General features: G+C 35.6%; 1 protein-coding gene across 1 annotated transcript in view; it reads left to right on the top strand.

Annotated features, from left to right (window-relative positions):
- Positions 1–22,807, top strand: part of LOC150108527 (VWFA and cache domain-containing protein 1-like) — a 420,515-nt gene that overhangs the window by 50,964 nt on the left and 346,744 nt on the right. The gene's annotated exons all lie outside the window — the stretch shown is intronic.

The raw sequence follows: 22,807 nt of genomic DNA, 5'->3' as shown, positions 1-22,807 counted from the left end.
TGCTAAAATAATGTGGTGCATGACATAATCATGTAAGGTTATTAAGTAATGTTAAATCAGTAACTCTAATGCTAAGATTAGTGAAGGATTCTGAGACTTACTATAGATGGAAATTTCCAAAGATCTGTGAAGAATGATCATCATGCCCAAAGGTCAGTATGTGACCATAGTTGCCATGGATAGAAGATTCCAAAGACACGTGAAAAATGACATCAGCATGTCCGAAGGTAAATACGTGACTAATTTCGAGAGATGTGTGCATATGCACAGTGGAGGTCCAGGCCTATATAAGGCAATTCGTCGGGAAGGAATTTTGTCTGAGGGTTTTCTAAGCGTTCTCTTACCTGAGTCCACCGTCACACAAAAATTGCTGGCGGAAATCTAGAGAGAAGTGTCGAGGATTTCGAGTCTTCTACTTGGGTACATCACCATGCAAGAAATATTATGTCGTTCGTCTCGAAGGGGAGGAGCTGTACATCAATGCCATGTTAAGGGTCCTATAAGGCAAAGCATAGTCAACAACCCCAACAAGGAAGAATTTTAGTGAGGAAACAGAAATGTGTCAGCAAGCAGAAAGAAAGATGAGAAGAAGAATTGTGTGAACAGAAGGTTAATGTAAGTTACTGTCTGCTGAACAAGAATTGTAAGTAGTTGTATTACTGAACAAGAATGTATGTGAAGCATCTATGTTTATGAGATAATATATATTAATGGTGAATTAGGCTTAACCAAGGTATGTCTTATATTCAGTTAATGTTATGCTAGATTGTGAATTAGCTTAGAACTAAGATTAGATTAGAAGAATTGAGACTAGCAAGAGAATTGTAATAATATTGTGTGTATATATGTGCATGTAACTCATTCTGTACATATTTCTGTTTGACTTAAATGATTTGTAAACAACACGTTGGACTGATTCTGTCAATGCACTATCCTAAAAAATTCGAACCTGCATAAGATAGAAGTTTTATTTTATTAGAAGTTGTGGCTTAAATTATATTTAAGCCACGACTAGTTTAAAGTAAGAATAATATGTGTGGGGAATATAAATGATATCTACTTGGTCTTTGATTTAAGATCTTATACTATCATACTCAGTAGATAGTCTAACTGGCATTGTCTTTCTAACAAATAAATTTGTTAGACTATAGAACATGAGAAATAAGATATAGTAGAAATAGATAAATGGCTGTGTCAATAGTTAGGCAGCTGACCATTCCTGAATGTTAAGTAAACAGAAAATAAAGACAATGCAGGGTAACAGAAATACAGAACCTATATAATTATAACACTACAAAGCAGAAAATTATGACCATCTTGTGGATATATGCTAGCCACTGGGCCAACCAGGCCAGCATTAGGTCAAAATACTACCAGCAGATGAGAATAGGATACAAAAATGTGCCTTGAGATGACATAGTCTCAGTGTATGAGACAAATATGTGGATAGGTAACTGACAGTATGTGTAAACTTATAACAGTCAAGTAATATTGTTTAATTCATTTACAGCCATCTGGAGCTTTGTTTCTGGATATGCCCTATATCTTCAGCTCCTTGATTTTTCTAGCATCTGAATTATTACATGCCATCTGACATTTTGTTGGAGAAGTACCTGTTTTCATTTCAGAAACCATCAGTTAGAGTAAGTGATAATTAGCTGATGCCAGGTCTAGATCATATACCAGGTTCTCTTGAGAGAGAGAGACTACATCTTTAGCTCATTTTTCCCCTTCCCTTTTTTTTTTTCCAAATGAACTGCTGTGTGATCTCATGTTGGCTTGCTGAAGGAGTATACCCATTTTCTATACAGGCAGTTCAGTGCTGCCATGAAGTGCCTGTATAGAACAATATAAACTTGCTGTGGTTGGTTGGAAATAGAGAATAAACATTCATGACATGCTTCTGTAACCAGCTCAAAGTGGATTTTGCTCACAAAATATGACCAAACCTACAACATAATTGTATTCTTGAACCAACATCTTATTGTAAAGTGCTCTTTCAGTCATTTTGATCCATTGATTTTGTGCGGTTGGATTATTGAAATATCCTTTTCATCACAGATAATAGTTTGTTTGAAATGTTATTCTTGAAGGTTGATGAACAGTTCTCTGCAGGCATTAGCATGATTTTGAGCTTATGCTGATGTCAATTCATGCAGAACTGTTTGACAGATTTTGTTGCTTTGAGAAGGTGTTAATGATGACAATATCCCATAGTTTGCCTTTGGAGAATGCTCATTTTGGCTGATTATCTACGGTGCTCTTATAGCCAGAAGACTTCGACTTTACATTGTCTAAAGAATTAGTATTGATCATATGGGATGGGATTCATTATATGAGTGGTATTGCAGGCCTTGAAAATTTCTTCTAGAAAGTATTCTGGCCATTTGTTTTGCAGTTTCAGACTGCTTCACACATCTGAAAATTTTAACTCATTAAATGAAAGTTCTTGTTCTTGATTAAATAAAAGATTCGATGATATTGGCTACTTAAACTAAACAGTTTAAAAATATGAAGCTTTTTAATGCATAAATGATTAATATGTCATATTTCTCATGAACAAATTCTTTAATTTGATACATAGAACACGTATAATTATTTTTTATGACACAAAACAATGGAAATGAGGAGGTAAATTCAAAAGACTTTTTTTGAGTTATTTTTTTTTATGTTAAGTATAGACGGAAATACTTTTTTATATATGCAAGGTTATTGTAATTAGTGAATATCTTTTCAAGATGATAAAATGACTAATGCTGGATGTGTAAGACACATGGGACAAATAGAAGCATAGGCCGATATCCCAGCCATTCAACAGTTGATGGGATTAGTTGGATATCAGCATCACAGACATCAGGGCCAAAATTGAGTTGATAAATTGTAATATGAAGTTTTTTTGAAAGATGTGACTTTGTTAAAGGAGATCTTGTTTTAGTAATCTATTCACATTTTTAATACAACATCTATAATAAACAGTATTTGAATTTGATGATACTGAATATATACTGCTTGGCAAGAAGTCAGTGGATGTCCCCATGGGTAAGGTGCATTGGTGCCATGTAACAATCACGTGTTTGTAGTCTGCATAAATTGGAGGAATATGATGCTCCCAAGTCGCTTCAACTGTATTCAGGTGAAATAGCTGCAAGAAGGGTAAAAGAGGCACTGTGATAGGATGACATGTTGCAGGCCTATCCATTCTTCAAATTGTTGACATATTGGGCCATCCCAGGTCAACAATTGGTTATACCATACTGAGATAGAAGTGCAGGGAGTCAAATGGTACTCGCAGTGGACGACCCACAACACTCAAAAAATGTGACTGTATGCAAAGGCCATTCATTGGCCAGCATGTTGAATGCAGAATTCTAGGTCAACTGGAACACAAATCTGCACAAAAACATTCAGAACAGAGTCTCACAATATGGGTTTCCATAGCAGGACCACAACATACAAGCCTCACATTACACGAACCAACATGCAGTGTCGTCTTTGGTGGCGCAAAGAGCATGTACACTCAAAGCTTGGAAAGCTGTGTTATACAGTAACAAATCATGCTACACATCTACTAAGAAAATGGACAGATGCCTGTGAATGTCTGTTACTAGTGGGTAACCCCAGCTATGAAATATAGATGCAGCAGTGATAGTATGGTCCTGGTTTGCCTCAGACTTCTGTTTGTGGTGCCATGAACATTGAACTTCAAGAGGTATCTGAACATTCTGAACAATGAATGCTTTGTACTTTGTGATGTTTCTGTGACTGCATGGTTTGTGGATATGAATGTCATCACACTTGACTGGCTTCCACAGAGCCCTGATCTCAACCCTATTGAACATCTGTAGGATGAACTGGAGCATCAGGTGAAGTCGAGAGATATCCGTCCAACTACAGTCCATGACCTCATTACATGCCTTCATGAAGAATGGTCCAAAATTCCCAATGATCACTATTGTACACTTGTGGAATTATTATTATTATATATGGGCACCTCCATGTAGTCCGAAGACTCATCATGAGAGACCCAATCTATCACACTTCTCCTTGAGCCCATTAACACACAAAGCACTCACAACTGACTCTGGCATCCCATTTCACTCATTCACCACTCTTCAAGAAAAAAATCTAGTTCCCACACCTTTATTCAACTTCCAGGGATGACCCCTTGTTCTGGTCCCTCTGGCCAAGTGCTGAAACATTTCCCCTGCATCTGTCCTATAAGATCCTTTAAGCAACTTAAATGTTTCTATCATATCCCATCTTTTTATTCTATTAACCAACTTCTGCAATCCACACACACACACCCCTCATAGCATACATTCCATAGGCCACTCACCATCTTGGTTACTTGATTCTGAATCCTCTCTACTACTAACTCATCCCCAAGAAATCCAGGGGACCAGACTTCAGCACAGTAATCCATGTTTGGTATCAAGATAAAGAGGTATAATGAGGAATCTCTACTTGTTAATATGTTCTTCAATAGCCAAGTAATCTTGTGGGCTACCTTAGCAGTACATCCTCTAAACTTTAACTCTCTGTCTACCACCACCCCTAATGAAGCTAATATCTAGCTTTATCTTTTTACTGGAATACAGTGCCTTCATTGTGATACACGGCTGTATTCTATTTATCCCAAAATGCATAACTTTACATTTCTCAACATCAAACTGACGCCCATTAACTTTTGCCCATACAGACAGCCTATTTAAATTGTCCTGCAAACTCTCCACATCACCTTCATTAACTATTATTCTACCTAATTTTGCACCATAGCAAACAACTGAATATTTCCTTTCAAGTTATTTCCTGTATCATTTATGCACAAATTAAACAGCAGTGGTCTTAGCACTGAACCTTGCAGCACATTACCAGTCAACTGTTTTTGCCTCAATTCTGCCCCCCCCCCCCCCATATACTTTTTGATATCTGTTCAGCAGCCACCCTCTTATCCACTTAGCCATTGTCATATCTATCCCCATTTGTTCTAATTTGCACAATGGAGTTCCATATGGTATTCTGTCAAATGCCTTTGCAAAATCCAGCAAAATCATCATGTAGCAATTTTCTTTATCCAACTCAGCTGTTACTCTATTATAAAAAGTTAGTAAATTACTAAGGCATGACTGATCCTTCACAAAGCCATGTTGATCCTCATACAGTATCATAATTTCTATCTACCCATTCTTGAATTTTCTTTTTTACTAATTTTTCTAGTACTTTTACCACACTGCCTGAGATACTGATTGTTTGTAATTTGATACTGCAGTCTTAGAACCTCCCTTATGCAAAGGAATTATTAGGTCTCAGCTATCTACCATAGCCTAGACTTAAATTCAACAGCCTATTTAAAGGCATTGCCAGTTCCCTTGCACATTCTTGGAAAAAAACCTAGCTGATATCTAATCTAATCCCACAGATGTATTTACATTGATATTCTGCAATAACCTAAGAACCTCCAATTCATCCACCTCTGTTCCCACATTAGTGTCTGTCACATAGGCTAAAGCAGTAATCTCACTAGGATGATATACCCATGCAAAGCGGCGAATCAGTAACTTAACTATTTTATCCACTTCTCTCTCTCTCTTACTCTCCTCGTGACCATCATCACTCATTAAGGTTAATCTTTCATAATTATTCTTCTTTTACTTGAAATAATGAAGAACTCTTTGGGATCTCCTGTAGCCTTCTCTTCTAGATTTTTCTCATCTGATTTTGCCTTCTTTGCCATGGTGGTCACATTTGTTGTCTGAGCCTTGTATTGTTTATAGGTTTGCCACCTTTCTCTTTATATCAATTTAAAAAGTGATCATGTAAGACGGGCATAAGATGAATTAAAATGCAATATTTAAATTTTAAATGATTATCTATCGCAAAATCACGAAAATAATTAATTTTTAAATATATATTATTAATTTTTTCTATAAAGAGCCACCGACCCCTAGACCGCTTGAATGCCCCCAAATGCTTCTCATCCCACTATAGCCCCCCTAGAAGGCTTCAGCGCCCACTGGGGGGCAGTACCGCCCACTTTGGGAACCTATGCTCTAGATGAACCTTAACTATATCTCATGGGCTACTAACATCCTTACCCTGCAGTGTTTTATGCCATGTTACAAATTTAAGCTTCTTTCTAAGCATGTCATAATCGCTTGCCTTGTACTTCCATAAATACCCATGTTTTACAATCTCTCAAGTCTAGACTGTATGGTCACTTTCACCAGTTGGAGGCAATGTTGTCATAGATGTGGATATCCTTGGTTATGGATAGCTCTTCTGATCCTATGACCTGGTCCAATAATATTCCCCACCTATCACCTCCATAACATGCTGCATTAAGTAATTATCTCTCAGCAGGTGTATAAATTCTATTTCCTTCCGGCCATGTGATCTTTCTTTCCTCCAGTCTATATTTTCATAGTTGAAGTCCCCAATAATAATCACTCGATGTGTACTCATTGTACTAATTTGGTGATGCATGTCTTCCAGATCATCTGTGGAACTCCCTGGCCTATAGCAACAACCAACTGTATATTTTGTCTTATTGGCTTTAATCTCACATCAGATTGCTTCAAATGAACAGCCACTCTCCCTCCTGTCGCTTATTCTTTTTGGCCTGCAATTCATCTGCTATCATCAGTAGTACTCCTCCTCCAATCCTATCTTCCCTGAAAATACTAAACCCTTCACATTCAATCTCTGTAACTACATTATCTGCTGTTAGCCAAGTCTCACTAATGCCTATAACTTTTGACAAGGTTGCACTAACCAATGCCCAAAACTCCTCCCTCTTGTTCCTGATACTTCTGGCATTAGTATATAGAAACTGCAGCATCTGTTTAGTTCCCCATGCCAACAATATCCAGGGTTGCCAGTTGAACCCTGGATATTGTTGAAGATAAGCAAACCTGAGACTAACTGGTCTCAGGTTTGCTTATCTTCAGTGATCAGATGAGAACTGGTGCTTTCAAACACTTTCAGTGTTTGAAAGCACCAGTTTTCCTCACACTATGGTGTCTGTTGACTTCTTTCCAAGCTGTGTGTGTATATATTAAGCATGTAGGGTCTGTGTGTTTTCTGCATCACAACCTCAGAAGAAGTATTGCTGATAATTATCATTAAAAGAAGTGGAAAATATCATCATCAGCCTGTTATGTATCCTCAAGGTATGTACTAGATATCATGATAGTAATATACGACAAGTTTACATTATTGCTAATTTTCTATCAACATTTTCCCTCCAAATTAATCTGCTATCTATTAGGGTTTCTGCTAGTCTGATCTCATATTGGTCTCTAAGGTACTTTAAGCTGCACATGAATCCATGTAGATCATGGACTTCCTCTGTGTCTTTTCCCTTCCATCCCGCCATTAAACACCTGCTTTGCTGACTTTTCCCATTTTGTTTAAGTGACCACCTCACACATTTCTGAATGTTAACAATGCCAAGCTCCTTCCAAATATCTTAATTTTTAATATGATTTTTCTATAGATACCATTCATTACCTCTCCTAATTTTTCTTGGAACTCTCATGTGGTTTTCAATATTTGATCGTTTGTTTTATTTGTAACCCAACTCCTTAGATTCTCAAATTAAACTTGTTTGAACACTGTCTTGTGTGTAGCTAGTTCATTGTTTGGCTAAATTCTCTCTTAATTCATATAAATTTATTCATTTGACTCTTCAACATGGATAGCATTACCAGTTTTGCTTATTCTGTAGTCTATTTCCATATTTAATTAGCCATCTGCACTACAAATTGTGCCTAAACTCTTTTATAGATCTTTCCATTAGAACGCAGCTGAGAATTCCAGTCTTCTACTTATTTTCACAGTGTTTGCCTTTTTTTTATTGCTGATTTTGCCAAATTTGTTTCAGTCATAAGTTTAGTTAAAGAATCCTGTCCTGGAGACTTGTACTGGATTTTTTAGAGCTATATATCATTTACATTAAGAGCTTGAGATTAACATCTCCAGTTTTGATATATGCCTAATGTTACTTTCTTTCATAACGTGATTTCATATTAGCACCCATTTATTAAAGAGAATTCAATCTTCTGACTGTCTTTTGAATTATGCTCTTTAGCACTGTAAAATTCCTATACCTCTATGTTGGAGTATTTTTTGTCATATATCATCTACTTAAGTTGGCTTTCCACATTTCAGTTTTTTTTTCCCCCCCAAGTATTTTATTCCTCTTGAATGCTTTCTCTGTCACTTTTTATTTCATTTAACAATACTTCATAGTAATTACTTAAGACATCTAGAATATCTTTATCTTCTTCATTTTAATAAATTATGAAGACAACTACCACGTTTCAGTAATAACTTCAGTTTAATATAAACCAAAATAGAGCATCTTCTGCAGATACCCCACAACATGGAAACTCATTGCTTTCAAACGTGCTTATGCCCAAGGAAGATATATATATATATATATTCTGAACATTCATTTTTACTCGGTAGAAAATATTATAAATTATTCTCTAGACAGTTCATCTTGGAACCATTTAAAAGAAATTAGCACTGTTAAAGCTCCTAAAATTCAGAATTCTTATAAAATTAACCTAATCAGAAAATTTGATTCTCTTAAATATATGCAAGACCTCCAAACTTCTCATTTTGATTCTACCTTTTTGAAAAAAAGTTATCAATAATTCTTCCCACCAACTGTCTTCGGCAGAAGAAAGTATTCTTGCTAAAGGTCTTAATTTTGTCACTGCTCCCTAAAGAACAATTCTTAACGAAGATAGAAAAGGCGGCATCTTTATTACCTATCAAAGAAGTTAACCTCCTTTGTATAGAAGCCATTTTCACCATAAATCATGCTAGGCCACCTCCAAACAACATCTCTTACTCTGAAAGAGCAGCTATTAAGTCTTTAAAAAATAATAATGACATCATGATTCTGTCTGCTGACAAAGGGAATGCGACTGTCATCTTAGACAAGTCTTATTATCATAATAAAATTTTGGAACTTTAAAACAGTGATACTTACTCTGAACTTAACAGTGATCCTACAATTGAATTACACAATAGGACCAATAATTTATTAAAAACCACCTTGGAGTTACCAAGAAACATCCGTCTTTCACTTAGATCACCTCATCCTTTAATCCCTTGATTATATGGTCTCCCCAAGATATAGAAGGCAAATGTCCTGCTCAGACCAATAGTTGAAAGGATACACTCGCCTACCTACAACCTTTTTAAATACCTCGCAACTTTTTTAAGAAATCTTTCTGGAATTTCCTCTTCTCATACTAAAAACTCTACTGACTTTATCAAAAATCAAGGACATCAAACTTAAAAAAAAGATTTAATGGCTAGTTTCAATATTGTCTCTCTCTTCACAAATGTTCCTGCTCAAGAAGTCCTCAATCTTCTTAAGAACAAGTTATCCAATGGGAGAGTAAAGCAAAACTCTTTGCTTTACTCTCCCATTGCATAAAGTCAGAATACCTCAAATATGACAATAAGATCTACTTACAAACTCAGGTCTAGCCATGGGCAGCCCACTCTCTCTGATTCTCGCAGATATATTTTGGTATTTTGGTATCGTTATATAGATGATATATTCGTCATCTGGGAAGACGGTGCCAACAACCTCAATTTATTTTTGGACCACCTAAACAAGTTTCATGAAAAAATCTCTTACCTTTGAACTAGAATCCGATGACTGCCTCCCCTTTCTAGATCTGAAGCTTACCAGATGTTCTGAAAGTATTAAAATCTCAATTTTTAGAAAACCTACTCATACTGACAGATACCTTCATGCTTCTTCCCATCACTACCTTCCGCAAAAATTTGGTATTATTTCTACCTTAGCACACCGGGCCAAATCTTTACTAACAGAAGAAACAGAAATTGAAAATGAACTCCTTTTTCTTAAAAAGACTTTTATCAATAATGGTTTCTCTCCTAATAAGATTGAAAAATTTCTTTCTCTCTGTCACTCAACTGCTTCTGAAGATCCCTCTTCCCCCAGAGCCTTTATTTCTTTGCCTTACATCAGCTCATCATCAAAACTAGCTAAAATTCTCAAGAAATTTAACTTCAGAACTTGTTTCACTACGCTCCTACAACTTCGATCCATACTTAGTAAACCTAAAGAGAAACATCTTCCAACTCAGTTTCAGGAGTCTACAAGATCTTATGTGATTGTGGAAAGCCATATTATGGTCAAACTGCTAAATCCATCCTTCTTCGTCTGGAAGAACACCATAGAGATATTTCCTACAGGACTAGAGCCAGCGCTCTCTCTAGCCACGATCTTTTCTCCATTAACTCAGATGAAGGCCGCCAACACATTGTGGACTGGACACAAACTTCTAATATCCATGTGTGCTATGATGAACTTGAAAGAAAGATTGTCGAGGCCAGAGAAATTGCATTAGATTCTTCCCATATCAATAACTCTCTAAGTTTCAATCTTTCTGATGCACGCATTGCCTCTGTTCAATACTGACGCACTCGTGACAGCACGTAGTCAGCTTTTATTTGGAACTCAAGCTTGCATTACTGTTTTCCACAGTAATGTGGAAAATAACCACATCAACCAGTGCAAAGAGGTCTGGGATAAAATATGGAAAATGAATACCATCCACCTACTTTCTATCCTTGAACATAATGAATGATCAATTGCTGACTCAGTAGCACTTCCAATACACTCAGAAATTTTTGTCAAGTCATCAGCTACATTTTCTTACCTTACTTTTTATCTTACCTTACATTTCTTTGAACTTCGTATTTCTATCTGCTATAACTCCAATATCCCTAGCCCTATTAGTTTCTCCAAACACAATCCAATTAATATAATATGGTATTGAAATCTCATCACACCAAACTAGACATTACTCAGTACTTACTAACATTGAATTGGCAACCATTATCAATTGCTTACATTTCTGGCCTTTCAAATCATTCTGTTAGTATATATCAACAGCATCCCTGATTATCCTCTCTATTTTTGCATCATCAAACTATTGAACAGCTCCTGGCAGCTTCTTTCCAATATCATTATATATAGATTGAAGAACAGTGGTCTAATGACTGATTCCTGGGGCACCTCACCTTAAATCTGGCAGATTCATTCCCTTTTTCTCTCAAATACCACTTTCTGATAAGTCATCCACTCACTTAACCAATTTAACAGTTTTTATTGTAGTATTGGGATTTCCTATAGTTTGAATTATTTTCTTAATAAGCTAGTTGCATCCTATGCAGGTAAGATTGGTAGTGAAAGAGTAGAGCGAATCGTGTGTAGAGCAATATTGGACAATTCAGAGAAATTTTAATAACTGAAAATGGTAATATTGATATGGGAAAATAATGAAGTTTAGCCTATTTTTCTCATAAGAGTTTGGTAGATAGTGTAGCATTGAAAGGATGAATTAGTATGCTGTTATTCACATTTACTCAAATGATATTGCCAGTAAAGACTGGACATGTATATGTAGTTTTGAATCAAGCAGTTAAGAAGACTAGAGAGCCTTTTTTAAATCCACATTAGCTCTTTTGCTAATGTATTTTGCAAATTACTTCAGCTGTCACACAAACAAGAAATCTTGGAGTAAAAACAAACTTATACAGGACTATATGTTTCGATCTTCACATTAATGTCATTATCTGGAGTATGCACATGTATATATGCAAAGAAACAAGCTGCACTGCAATCTACATGGCATGCTAAAGTTACATTAATTTGGTCAACTCTTTAAACTATTGGCCTGACTTCTGATGAAAAAAAAAAAACCTTACTACATAAACGCTAGAGTCCTGTTATTATTTATTTGGCTACAAAAATAAATTAAGCTAGAGACCAACATGTTCAAACAAAGTTACTCATGGAAGTATACATATAAATTAAAATAAAACAGTATGAATGGTGGCCAGTAAGAGCTGAAATAATTGCTTAGAGTCCAGGGTTTGCTAGAAAACTGACTTCAGGACTCTAAGCAATTATTTCAATTTTTATTATAATGGAATCTTATCATGTAGATTGTAGTGCAGCTTGTTTCTTTGTGTGTATATATATATGTGTATACTCCAGATGATGACCTTAATGTGAAGGTCGAAATGTTGAGTGATTATTTTGGTTTATATTAAACTGAAGTTTTACTCTAACACAGTAGTTGTTTCCATAATTTTTATAATGGATCTTAGGTGGGAAGATGAATTTCACTGCTGGTGTGAGATCATCCCTGCTTATTTTGAGGCCTAAGTGGCCTCAGAAAGTTCCATATTTGATCTCCAGAGCCAGGGTTTCTGGATTATGTAAAAAAATAAATAAAAAATGTTGAGAATTTTTATTTTATTTTTTATTTTTGCTTGTTATGAAGTAAATTATAATAGATAAGAAATTCTTGTTTTAATCAAATACTTAAGCAAGCAAAATTTGCATATGATGAAGTATGCACTACTTATATATACAGGCTGTTGACTTCACATCAATTGCCTCAGTATCCCATAATGCAAAGCACACTTCCTTTCAGACATGTATATTGCTATGCATTAAGGGAAGATTCATTGGTTTTGACTTTTATTTAAATTTTCTCAGTTGGAGCTAGATCCCAGAAGAATACTAGGTCATAATTTACTTGCTAACCAAGTGAAAAACAATTCTCTCTAGAATATTTTAAAAATATGCTGATAAACTATTTTGTTACTTGTATATGGGAAATATGTGACTTTTGTATTAATTTAACCTCAGATGTTTAAAACTTAATGTTTTAATTACCAATACAAAAAATAATAATGCCATTGTATGCTTCCTTTATTAAGGGAGCATATTGGAAGTATTTAAATGTTAATAAGCAAATCAACATGGTGCCTTTCAATTCAAGGACTGTTTAAATGATTTTGTAATGTATTATGATATTTTTACAAATTTGGTATCTTGTACAAGGCAAGTTTAAAACTGGGCATCCTGACACAACAGATATCCTCCATTATTTAAATAGCGATCACACCTGAAAACATCAATACAGTATATGAGAGCCAAAAATCATTGGCTGTCATATCCAGGGAATGAGTTTGGGTCATTATCCACCAACATCTGGACAGAAGAAGCTCTGAGCGAAGTGGATTCCCAAATGTTTGAATGCCGACCAAAAGAGAGAATGTGTGCTGTCATTTCAAGGGATTTTGGGTTATTTTGAGAAATCAGGTGAAACATTTTTGGCCCATGTTGTGACTGTTGATGAAACATGGTTCCATCACTATGACCCAAGACCAAATAACAGTGAATGGAGTGGAGACACAAAGGTTATCCATGGCCAAAGAAGTTCCGAACCCAAAGGTAGGTCAGCAGGGAAGGCTCTAGTCATTGTCTTTTGAGATATGGATGGTGTAATCCTTACCAAGTATCCCAGAAAAGGTGAAACTGTTACTGCTGCAGTTTATCAACAGCTCTGAAGGAATTGAAGGAGGTAGAGATACTGAAGGAGAAATGCCATGGGAAACTGAGCAGAGGCGTGTTGCTTTTGCAGAATAATGCACTCTCACACTGCTCATGAAACCCAAAGGGTTTCATGAGCAGTGTGAGAGAGCTTTGGATTTTAAATGTCTGCCTCACGTACCCTCTTTGCCAGATCTGACTTCATCAGCCTATTTCCTATTCCTAAATTTAAAGAAACATTTGAAAGCAACAAAATTTACCAAAGATAAAGATGTCATATGTGCAGCTGAGGACTGGTTTGTGCATCAGGAGAGAGACTTTTTTCTCAGAGGATTGTAAACGATGCAGCAGTGTTGCATATAACACTTTGTGAGGAATATGTAGAATAATGTGTAAGTTACATGGTTCTACCTCAATTCCTTCATGGTGATTATCACAACTTTTCAGCACACCCTCCTGCATATATATATATATGACAGAATGATCATTGACTTGGTTAACATACATAGTTTAATGAAGAATTAAATTACTAGAACCGAGATTTAAGTAAAAAATTTTTAATATAAACACACTACTAGTTTCGACCTGTAACAGCCTTCTTCAGGTGACATTATAAAAGAAGAAAAAACACTAAACATTGAGGGTTAAAAGACTATGAACAACATAGACAGTCTTTATACATAATTAGCATGAAAACGTTGTAGTTGTATTTGAAGCTGTTCTTTCGTTTGTTGCATTATTGGGAGAGTGCATGCTTGCTGCATCACGTGAATGCCAGTACATGATTACAGTTGAATGACTATCTGGGAGGTTGTAGCTTAAGTTGTTATTTAGATGAACAGGATAGAAGATGATTTCTCTAGATTCCACAATTTTTCTCTCTACTTCGTCACTGCAACGGAAGATGTTAGTAGATTTTTCCCAGCAGACTTTGTGACTTTGGTTATCATCATTAGGATTAGCCGAGAAAAGGATATGACTTGACAATGCACTCGCTCGCTGTCTCTTGTAAGTAATGTCCCTCGTGTTCTTCCAATACAATAAGTAAAATACAATATCAGAACCTTGTTCACTCCAATTCCAAAGATCCGTTCCTTAATTAGCCACCCAAAACTTTGTCATCATCAACTCAAATTCCCTGGTGTATATAAAATATTGTGTGATTGTGATATTCCTTATTTTGGGCAGACAGACAAATAAGGAATATCACAATCACACAATATTTTATATACACCAGGGAATTTGAGTTGATGATGACAAGGTTTTGGGTGGCTAATTAAGGAATGGATCTTTGGAAGTGGAGTGAACAAGGTTCTGATATTGTATTTTCTTAGAACTTTTGCTAATTTATGTGAAACAGTACTTATGTAAGGAATAGATATATTGCCTTTGAATCTATTTGTTTCTTCTGAGTGATGTCTAGAAGGATTAAGAAGGAATTTGTCAATGATTTTCTTGGAATATCCATTAACTTCGAAAGAAATAAGCCATCTGAAAACTTCTTTCGAAGTTAATGGATATTCCAAGAAAATCATTGACAAATTCCTTCTTAATCCTTCTAGACATCACTCAGAAGAAACAAATAGATTCAAAGGCAATATATCTATTCCTTACATAAGTACTGTTTCACATAAATTAGCAAAAGTTCTAAGAAAATACAATATCAGAACCTTGTTCACTCCACTTCCAAAGATCCATTCCTTAATTAGCCACCCAAAACCTTGTCATTATCAACTCAAATACCCTGCTGTATATAAAATATTGTGTGATTGTGATATTCTTATTTTGGGCAGACAGAAAAATCTGTCGAAATGCGTATAGAAGAACACATGAGGGACATTACTTACAAGAGACAGCGAACGAGTGCATTATTAAGTCATATCCTTTTCTCGGCTAATCCTAATGATGATAACCAAAGTCACAAAGTCTGCTGGGGAAAAATCTACTAACATCTTCAATTGCAGTGACGAAGTAGAGAGAAAAATTGTGAAATCTAGAGAAATCATCTTCTATCCTGTTCATCTAAATAACAACTTAAGCTACAACCTCCCAGATAGTCATTCAGCTGTAATCATATACTGGCGTTCACGTGATGCAGCAAGCATGCACTCTCCCAACAATGCAACAAACGAAAGAACAGCTTCAAATACAACCAACGTTTTCATGCTAATTATGTATAAAGACTGTCTATGTTGTTCATAGTCTTTTAACCCTCAATGTTTAGTGTTTTTTCTTCTTTTATAATGTCGCCTGAAGAAGGCTGTTACAGGCCGAAACTAGTAATGTGTTTATATTAAAACCTTTTTACTTAAATCTCGGTTCTAGTCATTTAATTCTTCATTAAACTATATATATATATACTGTACACACGCACGCACGCACAGATGAAACATGGCTTCATCACTAGTGAATAGAATGTATAATGGTCACTGTTTTTTTTTTTTAATATATAATTAAAGGTAAACTGGATTTTCCTGCTTCAGCACTTATTTAGTCAACTTGTTTTGCAGGCATGAGATATGTCATGCATGCGAAACATATTTTTTGCATATTTTTTCTTAACATTTTTTACAACCAGTAAGAAATTTTTTTTTTTTTTTAGGCACTGGTCTTAATGCGCTTTCATAAGATATCAGTTACATTGTGGGTGAATTATACAAATAAAGCATTCTGAAGGGACTTTTTTCTGTGAAATTACATTCTGGAATCATTTTCAATCCCTTTCTTATTGATCACATGAGGGGGGGGGGATTTGAAAAGGTGAGAGGAGAGCATTTGCACCATCTGTTTTCTTGTACAAACATTAAGTGACATCATTTATGCCACTTTCATCTTACTGATGAAAAATTATACTCATATAAGGAATAGATAATCTTAAAATTTTTTTTTTTTTTTTTTTTTTTTTTTTAATAGTTGGTTCATTGTCATGCTTATGAAGGCAGAAGTTCATTGTCAGTTGTAGAGGCACAGAGCAAATATCACATGCAAAAGAAACACATTTGGGTTTGGTGTAATGACTCTACTAACAGTAGTACAGATGTCTATCACTAATGGATTCCTAAATGAAAGAAGGTATTGCTGATAGCATACTAAGTCTTTGAATGTTGATTAATTTTAATGGTATATGAGAACACAGACTGATAAGAAAATAACTACCATATTTATTAACTTTTTGCTGGTATTCCATCCAGCATCTTCAGAGATGCTGGATAAAAAACAAAAACAGTTTGTCACAGTATGCGAGACAACTATAACAATGGGATTAGTTTGAACAATTGTAATGTACAACATAAAGACTAAAGTCCTAATTAGGTGCCATCTGATGTGCTTTTTTTTTAACACACACAGAGAGAGAGAGAGAGAGAGAGAGAGAGAGAAAGCAAGTATTAATTTGGTCTTAAGATGACTGTCTCCCAAATCTTTGGGATATTTATACATCCATACTTGTTGAGGCTTAGAGTATGTTTCAAGGCTTCTGTTGATTCTAATAACAATATCTCTGACTTATAAAAGCTTCTGGATGTGATAAAGGAGAGATTCTGGCCTTGGGTGAATGGATGAGAGTTGCTAGTTTTACGTACGGTTTAAATATGGTGCGTAGTTGATGTTTATTAAGCACTCTAGATATATTTTCTGATGTGCCTTTAATGTATGGGATAGTGACAGTTTTGTTGTTGTCTTCTGTGGTAGACAGTGGGGGGGGGGATTTTTTTTTTTGGGATTTAAGTTAGACAAAATACTAAATGTATTTTGTCTATCTTATGGCGATTATAGCCATTGGCCAAGAAGGTGTGATGTAGGTGTGTGAGTTCAGCAGTGAGAGCAATTGTCATTGGAACAAATTGCTCTATCTCTGTGGGTTAGTGTTTTTAGGATACCACATTGTTGAGATGGGTGATGGTGTGATTGTTTGCATAAATATCTCCCCTGTGTGGGTTTTCTATAAACCGAGAATGATAAGGAACCATCTGGAAGAGGTGTGATTAGTGTATCCAGGAAGGGGAAGACTGTCATTAGCTTCCAGTTCCATTGTAAAGTAGATTTTTGGGTGTTGGCTATTTAAATACACTAAGAATGTATCCAATGTGTTAGGGCCATGTAATTGTTTGTATATTTTCCCTTTCCATGTTAAATAACCTGCCTGTACTGTGAATTTAAATAGTTGAAATATATCAGAAAAAATCGTAATCCATTCTAAGCCTCCCAAAAATAACATCCCGTATACAGAAATCATTGCTCTAAAAGAGCTACACAATAATAACCACATTATCATAACCAAAGCAGACAAAGGGAATGTAACTGTGGTGATGGATTCAACAGAATATGAAAGCAAAATGCACACACTTCTACAAGATCAGTCAACATACCAGATTACAGATAGGGATCCCAGCAACTTGCAAAAGAATAAGGTGTGCAAATTATTGAACAAAGTCAATTCCTAGCCTAAAGAAACAGTTAACAGACTCAAGCCTTTCCATATTAAAACACCAGGATATTGTGGATAGTATAAACAGTCCGACATATAAACTTGTTACACATTTAGCCAAGCTACTAGCCACTCTCGGAAACGGTTCTCCCTCTTTTGTTAAAAATTCTATCCACCTAGAAAGTAATTTAGAAAACCATACCTTAAAAAGTTCAAACATAATGGTGAGTTTTGATATCGCGTCACTATTCACGAATGTATCGTTAATTGAAACTCTTGATTTACTAAAGTCACAGTTTTCTCCTGATATATTTCAACTATTTAAATTCACAGTACAGGCAAGTTATTTTACATGGAAAGAGAAAATATAGAAACAATTAGATGGGACAGCAGTCCCCCCCCCCTTTCTCCTCCCTTAGCCAACTTCTACATTGAACACTTGGAAAAGCTAGCTATCAATACAGCCATGCTCAAACCAAGGCTTTGGCTATGCTATGCTGATGATGTGCTTGCTATTTGGCCACACGGCCCATACACATTGAATACATTCTTAGCGCATTTAAATAGCCAACGCCCAAAAATCCACTTTACAATGGAACTGGAAGCTAATGACTGTCTCCTGTTCCTGGATACACTAATCACACATCTTCCAGATGGTTCTTTATATTCTTGGTTTATAGAAAACTCACACGTACAGGGAGATATTTATGCAATCACACCATCACCCATCTCAACAACATGGTATCCTAAAAACACTAAACCACAGAGTTAGAGCAATTTGTTCCAATGACATTACTCTCACTGCTGAACTCGCACACTTACGTCACACCTTCTTGGCAAATGACCATAATCCCCATAAGATGGACAAAATACTAAATGCTTCCCAAGAAATCCCCCCTCCCCACTGTCTACCACAAAAGACTACAACAAAACTGTCACCATACTATATAGATTAAAGGCACATCAGAAAAGATATCTAGAGTGCTTAATAAACATCAACTACACACCATATTTAAACCGTATGTAAAATTGGCAACTCTCATCCATTCAACCAAGGACAGAATCTCTCCTTTATCACATCCAAGAGTCTATGAAGTGCCCTGTTCATGTGATTGAGCATACTATGGACAGACAGGAAGAACTGTGGACATCTGCTTCAATGAACATAAAAAATACATCCAGCACTATCACTATGGCAAGTCAGGTGTAGCAGACCATGCTTTAGATACCCTCCCTTATAGGATCAATTGGAAATTAACAAACGTGCTTCACAGAAGCTTTTATAAGTCAGAGAGGGTGTTCCTGGAATCAACGGAAGCCTTGAAACAAACTCCAAGCCTCAACAAGTATGGCTGTATAAATTTGCCAGAGATTTTGGATTTGGGAGACATTCATCTTAAGACCAAATTAATACATGCTTTCTCTGTTTTTTTTTTTTTTTTCTCAACATAGATGGCACCTAATTAGGACTTTAGTGTTTGTATTGTACGTTACAATTGTTCAAACTAGTCCCATTGTTATACTGGATTGTTGTTGTCTCGCATACCCTGACAAACTGTTTTTGTGCTCTGAAGATGCTGGATAGAATACCAGCGAAATATCTGCAATAAGTTAATAAATAGCTATTTTCTTATCTATGTTCTCATCTGTACCATTAAAATTAATCAACATGTACGATGAACACATAACCCTTCCCACACGTTCAAGTCTTTGAATGTCATACTCTCTTCCTAGTGAATCTGATTATTTTGCCAGAGGAGTCCTGTTCTTACATTGCATTGTAATGGAGACATCTTGGATGTATGTTTGATATCAGAAATTAAAAAAAAAGTCATCTATAATGTGGAAAAATCCATGTTCCTTTAAAATTAAATAAATAAATAATAAAAAATAAATAAATACTTCAAAGCAGTCTCATACAAAGCATATTATTGTAATAGCATCTTGAGAACACGAGTATTCTGCTTTTGAGTTTCTTAACATGAAATTCTGAATGCTGCTGGTTTAGAGAAATCCTTTGTCTCGAATACTCAATTATTGCATGAAGACATACTCATTCTCCACAATAACCACACACACACTGTGAATCTTACATGCACTGTATATATCGGAGTACGAGACAATATTTGAAGTTTAAAAAAAAATTGCAGAAAGGTTAGTCATCTTATACTGCAGGTATAAAATCTGAATCTTTGAATTTGGTAATAGAAAATTTAACTGATCTTTTAGCTCCTGCAGCAATATGCTGTGTGGCAGAGTTATGTTGCATGCACGTATCCTTTTCTAATACGTTTTAGGCATGGTAGCATACTGATATATTAGCATATTAATATATTTTGTATATAAATATGTGTATTTAATGTTAAATCCTAATGAAAAACCATACTACTGATCACATGAATTACAATATACAATACTGGTATAAACGGAGTGAACAGTTTCAACACTCCCAGTCAAATTGTACGCTGACATATATGGTAATTGCTTAAATATTGTAACTGGGAAGTCTTGGACAATCCACTGCACTCCTTATCTTGCAACCCAGCGATTTTCATCCCTTTGGACCATAGAAGCACTTGGTTAATAGCAGTTGGCATCTGATTGGGATGCACAGCATACTTTCATTTCCTGGTTAAATACAATTGACTCGAGTTTATCCTATTCTGGGATAGATGCTCTAATGTCAAAGTGGGAACAGATCCATAAACATCATTAATTATGTGAAAAGAGTCTTGTGTCATAGATGCAGTTATGACACATAAGAACTTATATATATATATATATATATTTTTTTTTTAAACATATCTTAACATTTAGTTTTATATTGAATTTTGTGCTTTTTTTCTGTTATATACCGTGAAGTTTTCAAAAACATTCCTCTTTGAAAAAATATTACTTTCATTCCACATCACTTATGGTTAATTTTTTTTTATTCTCTCTCTCTCTCTACTTCTGAAAATATGGCGATTATGTCTACAGTCCCTGAAGTCAAAAATAATGTTAGCAAGTCATGCCATTTAAGGATATTTTTAATTTATTATTACTCCTATTGATTTCATTAGTTTCTTTTTAATCTGTTAAACAGAACCATGTAAAGAGGAGTTTGCTTAATTCCCAAATATGATTGAAATACAGGCAGCCCTCGGTTTACCACGGTTCAATTTACACCGATTCACAATAACGCTGAATGCCTTTGCGTGCTTTCTTACTGTAGTGTGGTCTGATTTAGAAACAATGCTAGCAGGCACTCTAGTGTTTGAGTGTTTACTGAGCTACTATGACATATATGTAACAAACCTAGTTTTACTGTTGAATCTACTTAATTGTTCTGTTTAATTTTTTTTTACATGCATATTTAAATTGATAAAGTACCTAATTACATACCATGTCTGATAAAAGAAGTGCAGAAAAGTTAGCAGAACTTGGTGTTAAGAAGGCACGGAAATCAATCGCACTTGAAAAGAAGATGGAGGTGATTCGAAGAATGGAAGATTGGCAGACGCGTGCTAATGTCTGTAATAACTGTTACTACAATTATGAAAAAAGCAGATAGAATAAAACAGCCTGCGCAACAGTCTATGGCAGTACTAAATGCAAAACATGGAAGTTATAGCAAGAGTAAACTTTATGAAAAAATGGAAAAATTATTATCATTATGGGTGGACGACTTGACTCAGAAAAACATTCCTCTGACGCAGGCTGTTATAACTGAGAAAGAAAAAACAATTTTTGAGGATCTTAAAAAGACAGATGGAGGTGAAGGAACATTTTTAGGAAGCAAAGGTTGGGTTCATGGGATTTAAGTCTCGTTGTAAGTGCCATAGTGTCAAATTATGTGGTGAGGCAGCAAGTGCAGATGTTGCGGCTGCTTTTCCTAAAGAATTTCAAGACTGTGTAGAGCAAGGAAGTTATCCTCTTGATCTCATTTTTAATGTTGATGAGACTGGGCTCTACTGGAAAATATTGCCATCATGCACCTTCATTTCCTGTGAAGAATGTTCCACTCCAGGTTTTAAAACTGCAAAAGATAGACTTGCACTTTTGTTGGGTGCAAATGTCTCCGGAACTTTGAAGCTTAAACCAATGTTGGTGTACCATTCACAAACACCACATGCCTTCAAGGATCTAAAAGCCATGCTGCCAGTCTATTGGAAGTGGAATAAGAAAGCTTGGGTTACCCAAGACGTTTTTATAAATTTGTACACAAATTATTTTTGTCCTACCATGCTTCGCTTCTGTAAAGAAAATGATTTGCCAGCCAAGGCATTGCTTCTCTTGGATAATGCCCCTGGACATCCTCAAAACCTTGCTGAAGTAAGAACACCCTTGGATGTCAAGGTTGTTTACATGTCCCCAAACACATCACTTGCAATCTATGGATTAGGGAATTATATTAATCTTCAAAGCCTATTACCTCCATATAACATTTAAGGAAATAGTAAGAGTCTTGGACACTTCAGGAAAAACTATTAAAGACTATTGGCGATCATTCGATATTTTGAAGGGCATTAACAACATCAAGGCAGCTTGGAATGAGGTGTCAGCAAAGTGTTTAAAAGGAGCATGGTGAAAACTTCTTCAGCATTTATGCACGACTTCGAGGAATTAGAGAAAGAGGAGAATGTTATTGAAGATGTTACCAAGCTTGCATGAGAGGTGGGATTGGACGATATTACAGCTGAAGATGTGACAGAAGTCTTAGAGAGCCATGATAAACCGCTTTCCAATGAAGACTTAAAAGAATTAGCCGAACAATTAAGTCAACATCCAAAGGAGGAGAAAGAAAACGAAAAAGGTCCTCTGAGAGATATGAAAACGACCGATTTACAGTGTATCCTTGCAAGCATAGAGACATTGACTGGTGAACTCTGCAAAATGGACCACGATTGGGAATGGAGTACGAACATAAAAAGGAGTGTAATCGCATCTATTCGACCTTACACTGAACTCCTTAAAGAAAGAAAAAGAAAATCTAGGCA

This window comes from Typopeltis vanoorti, chromosome 3 (assembly GCF_054136105.1).
Source record: "Typopeltis vanoorti isolate ZY-2024b chromosome 3, IOZ_Tvanoo_1.0, whole genome shotgun sequence".
NCBI classification, from domain to species: Eukaryota; Metazoa; Arthropoda; class Arachnida; order Uropygi; family Thelyphonidae; genus Typopeltis; species Typopeltis vanoorti.
This window is presented reverse-complemented; position numbering and strand designations above follow the sequence as displayed.